Here is a 6,008-nt window from a genome sequence, read left to right on the forward strand (position 1 = left end):
CTCATTGTATGCAGATAACGTGACAGTTGTCAGTTGTATCACTGATTTCCAATGACTCCGGTACACGTCTTTGAATAATCGGACTGGTAGGATATTTGGACAAGCGCTGGTGTCAATCTTGACCCTGAGTGTATGTTTGCCAGCTTCCTTTGGGCATGTGATGTTAATACTGGCGAAAGCTTCCAGTTGTTTGACTTCATCAATGTGGTGTGTCAGGTTCACAATGTGGAACGCCTGTTCATCTTCTCATTGAGAATAACTCCTTGTTGAGGCTTGTCTCAGGTCTGTTTCGCTGTGGACTTCATGTATCAGCTTGTGCTTATGCAGGTCTCTGGCACTTTCCTTGCTGTTGCCCTGTTGCTGAGCCTGTTGTCTATTTGTTTGTGTCCTGCTGTGACTTCTGGCCCTACCTTTGGAGCCAGGTTTCTTGCATAGGCAGGCCCGGTGTTCTTTTGCACCGCATGCCTGGCACAGGTCACAAAATGCAGGGCAATTTTGCTGTGAGTGGGACAGACAGCACCTACCGCATAGCTTGCTTGCCCTTTTCGACCTGGTTATGATACCGATACTGTTGGCTACATCTAGAGCTTGCGTATGCTGTTGTCCAGCTACAATGGCTTCATATTTCCTGCCATCTTCCAGCAGTACAGTGATGCTGTGACCTTTCTTTTTCCTGAAGAGTTCTTTCTGAAATGCTTCATTGGGTGTTGATATGATCACCAATTCCATTTTTTGGTTTAACAGCTCATCTTCTGAGAAGTTGCATTCATTGCCCTTACTACAGCATCTACTGATGAACTGGTCTATTGATTACTGCGGCTGTTGCCCGGAGGACATCAATTCTAGGTGCTGAATTCTGAAATTCACTTGTAATTGGAGATGATCTTCCAGCACTTTCCATATCTTAGCGGGATCATTCTGGTCCTCTTCAGATAATCTAGAGGTATTGATTCTGTGTAATCCCTCATTTCCAATCGCTATCATTATTTTTTAGAGCTTACTTCTCTGGTTCTACCATCACTTGGTCTGTGAAGCATAACTGCATTCTCTTTTGGAACTCAGATCGGGTTCATGGCTTTCCAGTTCATGTTGGGAAACTTTGACTCCATCTTTCTGCTGTTCTTTTGCTTTAAAACTTGCTTTAAGAGCTGGTTCTGTGACTCTGTACTGTTTCCTCTTTAAGAAACTGTCTTGGCTGATTTGATTGACAGCAGCAGCTTGTCTGTTTGTCGAGTTTACACAGCTGTTCAATAGGTATTTCAAAATTGCCTTTTTTTGCTAGTTTGTTTATATAGCTGTTCAATAGCAAATTCTTAATGCTTGAGTGGTTTTATGAGTTTTTAAAAACTCAGGTTGAGTGAACTGAAAGCCCTTCATGCTTAAGTGATTTAATGGCTTTTTAAAATATCTCTAGCTGTGAGCTGCGATAATGGAGGATTCCTGCACTTTTTTCTGTTGGGTGCCTCCTGTAATGCTGCCGACCACCGTTCAGCCTCGGAGAGAAGTCATACGTGCATACAAATTAGGATCAGAAGTAGGCCACTTGGCACCTCAATCCTGCCTTGCCATTCAAAGATCATGGCTGATCTGATTGTAACCTCAACTCCACATTCCCGCCTACCCCAATAACCTTTCACCCGCTTTTTTACCAAGAATCTATCTACCTCGGGCTTAAAAATATTCAAAAACTCTGCTTCCGCTGCCTTTTGAGGAAGAGTTCCAAAGACTCACGACCCTCTGAGAGAAAAAAATTCTCATCCTCTGTCTTAAATGTGTGACCTCTTATTTTTAAACAGTGACCCCTAGTTCCAGATTCTCCCACAAGACGAAACATCCTTTCCACATCCACCGTGTCAAGATCCCTCAGAATCTTACATGTTTCAATCAAGTCGCTCTTACTCTTCTATACTCCAGCGGATACAAGTCAAGCCTGTCCAATCTTTCCTAATAAGACAACCCATCCACTCCAGGTATTAGTCTTGCAAACCTTTTCTGAACTACTTCCAATGCATTTACATCCTTCCTTAAATAAGGAGACCAATACTGTACACAGTACTCCAGATGTGGTCTCACCAATGCCCTGCATAGTTGAAGCATAACCTCCCACCTTTGTATTCAATTCCCCTCACAACAAATGATAACATATTATTAGCTTTCCTAATTACTTGCTATGCCTGCATACTAAAGTTGGATCTTCTCCATTTTTTTTTAAACAGAGGCTTTGAAAAAGATCAATTTTTAAGCACTTCAGAGCTTTTTGAAAAAAAAAATTGATCTGCTGAAGATTTCAAAGGCTTTTTTTAAAGCATTATCCCTCGCCCAACAGCAGAATGACTCACCTAATTTCCTTGCAGCCTGTCTTCTACAGCTTAAGGTTCGTGTTTTCTTCTTTCCCTGTTGGGGCCAGTATTTTTCTTTAACTTTCTCTCTTCCAGCTGTAGGGAGGTTGCTTTTAAAAGCTGTTTTCTTGTGGTCTTCAAACTTGGATTTTTTCTTCTTACCACAGCTGCCACCATTCAATCAGAAGCTTTTTTTTATGTTGTCTGACGCAACATAAATGAGGTGCATGGAATTCAGGTTGTTTGAAGATCTCAAAACAGGTTTATTAAACAGCTAACTAATATATACAGTACAGAACTACATTAGCAGGACTTGCCTCTTGGGTCACAGTAACAGAGAGAGAGACTGGCATGTCACATGACTACATCCTGGCACTTATCTCATTAGCATACTAAGATTTTAAAGGCAATCACACAACAAAGTTGAGGCTCTATGATGGAATGATGCTCATCCCAAGAGGACAAACTAACTGAGAGTCCAATGCAACAGGAAGAAAGAACTTCAGCTCCATATAGTGGACACTAAGTAAACTCCCCTCAACTCAGCTGAAACAAGTCAAAAGCTTGGACTGGTAACCCTCCACGTACCAGAAGAGAAATCTATTCCCAAGCGTGCAGGTGCTGTGACTAAAAAAACAAAGGAAAAAGTGGTGGTAGTTGTTCAAAAGAAATCTAGAAAAAGAAAGAGGAACAGAAACATAAGATTAAAAATGATGCATCCTTTTCACTATTTGTTGGAAATTTGAACTCTGAAAAGAACTTTGAAGAACTAAAGAAAGCCTGGAATGGCTTCTTCACCAAAAATAAATTTTCAGGCACAGATGTCCGAATTTGGATTTAGCAGGAAATTTGGCTACACAAGCCTGGATTTTGTGTGGCCCCCTGAGGTGGGGTCAGAGGCGGGATGGCACGGAGTATTGTGATGGGTGGAGAGGGGGTGGGGGGTTGCGGGCCGGAGGTCCCATTGCCTCCCCGTCGCCAAGCGATCTTCCTGGGCTGGGATAGGCCAACGATGGCCTTCCCATCCAGAGGCCAATTGAGGCCCTTAAGTGGCCTATTGATGGCCAATTAAGACCCTCTTCCTGCCACCGCTGAGATATTATCAGTGGTGGCGGGGGAGCCTCTGCCACATGGGCAGGTCACCATGTAATATGAGGTGACCTCCCTGCTGGCTTGTGATGGGGGGTGAGGGGTGGTTGTCCCTTCTCCATGGGCAATTTGTGGCCCATGGAGGACACCCACCGGGAACAATTTTACATAGGCCCGAATTTTATCCCCCTGGACCCCCCTCCCTTGGACTGCACGACAACACCCGTACCATCCCCTTACGGGGTCTCACCTACCTCTGGTCTGGGCTTCCAGCACTGAATCTGGATCTGAAGCCTCTGCAGTACCGGCCGTGGCCACCGCTCCTAGTGGCGCTGCCAATACTGCTGAGCTGCCAGCCCGCTGATTAGCTGGCAGCTCTGGAGCGGGATCCCGGCTCCTGAAACCTTGATTTAAAAACATCGGAGGATCGCTCTGGGTCAGCACAAACAGAAACGGAGATTCCCCACACCTTTTCGATTTGGCACCGGGAGCCCCACCTCCAGCACAAAATCCAGCCCATACGGTTAAACAAACAGGTGGAAAAAGCATTGGAATTCAATGGAAACAAAGTGCTGGGACTTGCAGTCAAACTTGACCAAGCATGCAGCACAGAAAGCAACACAGACAGCAAAAGAGAAAGGGACTGCAGGACATTGTTTGTCAAAAATGTCCTATTCAAGATAACTCAGGATGGCCTCAAATAAATTTTTAAGATGCTATTGACATTAGAATTCCTGCTTCTCGTGATGGTTCAGGGACTCGGACATTGCATATATCGAATTTGGAAATGAAGCAGCTGCAGATCCAGCATTGGAACAGAAAGAAAGCACTGTAGTTGAGGGCAGGGCCATTGTTAGTGATTTCACTGGAGATCAGTGTATGTTAAATATAAAAGGTAGACAAAGGCAACCAGATTCTAATGCACTCATTGTAAATAACTTGGCATATTCTGCAACAGAAGAAACTCTACAGAGTATTTTTGAAAAAGCATCATTGATCAAAATACCAGAAAGGCATGGCAGACCAAAATGATTTGCATTTGTTAAATTTGAATCTATTGAGGATGCTAAAGAAGCTCTTGAGAATCACAGCAACACAGAATTTAAAGGAAGAACTATGAGGTTGAATTTCAGCAACCAAGGGCACAGAAGTGGAGATGGTCCCAGCAAGACAGTGTTTGTTCGTGGCCTTTCTGATGACACAACTGAAGAAACTTTGAAAGAACCCTCGAAGGAGCTGAGAGCGCTAGAGTTGCAACAGACAGAGAATTTGGAAGATCAAAAGGTTTTTGGCTTTGTGGACTTCCCATCAGAAGATGATACAAAATCAGCTCAGGAAATGATGCAGGATGAAGAAATTGATGGATGAAAAGTGACACTTGACTTTGCCAGACCGAAGGGTGAAAGCCAGTGAGGCTTTGGAACAGCTGGAAGAAGGCAGGGTGGATTAGAAGGATTAAGAGGTGGAAAGATGACACCTCAAGGAATGAAAATCAAAGTTGATTATAAAGGCTAATAAAACTGCTTTACCTGTTTGTGCTCAGACAGAGCCTCTGTTGATTTACCTGAGAGTTTGACATTCCAGAGTTTTGCATGGACTGGATGGCAATGCGGTTTGGACTGTGTTGGTAGTTCCCTAAGGTTCTGAATGGACTACAATTCAATAAAGGCAGAAATTGTTGGTACACCTTTGTGGGTTTTGTTACATTTATTAAGTGTGTGTACTGTCCTATGATTTTTTTTAGCTGTGATGTAAGTGCAAATTTTTCTTTTATGAAAAGGGAAATGTTTGAATAAATACTTTTGTACACTTGTTATACACGTGATCTCTGATGTCATGGTATGTAAATAAAGGTTTTGGCAGTAGCTATTTTATGCATTATGTGGAATGACCTTTAAGATACGTACATTGTCAGTTTCAGAGCTGGGGGCTGCAACTGTGAAATCGTGGTGGTGTGTCTTCATTATCACTGTCTTGTTGGAATGTCTCCACTTCCTGGTCAGGTAGCAGCTCTTGGGTATCTGAAAGGTAAAAGGCACAAGGGCATTGTTATGCTGAGGGGGTAGGGAGAAGTAAGAGGTGCATGCTTAAACCATCTGCAACTTTAAGTAAGACAGGATTGTGGGATGAAGGGGAAGTGTAATGTGAGGAGTGTTACTTATGAGGATACTGTCATTTTAAACGGTTTCAGCCCACTGCGGGGTAGTGCCTCAGCAATGGCAATTCCAATAACGGCCAGGACTGTTTCTTCCATGGGGTTTGAGTATGTAGGTGTACCTGACCCACCCCCTCCTCCCCCCCAACCCCCTCCCCCCCATCACTGTCCCCACTTTCCGATTAGTTCCTGCTGCCTCTGGCTGTGTACAACCTTGCCCTGCAAGAGAGAGGGAAGGATGTTAATGTGTGTTGTGCAATCTGTTGTCATGGTTGAATAGCTGGCAGTGTGTGCAAGCTGTGAGATGTGGCTGTGAGGCTTGTATCAGGGCCAAATGTATGAGCGTGTAGTAGAGCTAAAGAATGTCAGGTATGAGTCCTGTTTGATCAAGATTATTGGTAGGTGAGTGATGGGGGTGTAGTGAA

General features: G+C 43.8%; 1 pseudogene; it reads left to right on the plus strand.

Moving 5' to 3' along the window:
• Positions 1–1,429: 1,429 nt before the first annotated feature.
• Positions 1,430–4,841, plus strand: LOC137372399 (nucleolin-like; annotated as a pseudogene).
• The last annotated feature ends 1,167 nt before the right edge of the window (positions 4,842–6,008 follow it).

The sequence above is a fragment of the Heterodontus francisci genome, chromosome 7 (genome assembly GCF_036365525.1).
Source record: "Heterodontus francisci isolate sHetFra1 chromosome 7, sHetFra1.hap1, whole genome shotgun sequence".
Lineage (NCBI taxonomy): Eukaryota > Metazoa > Chordata > Chondrichthyes > Heterodontiformes > Heterodontidae > Heterodontus > Heterodontus francisci.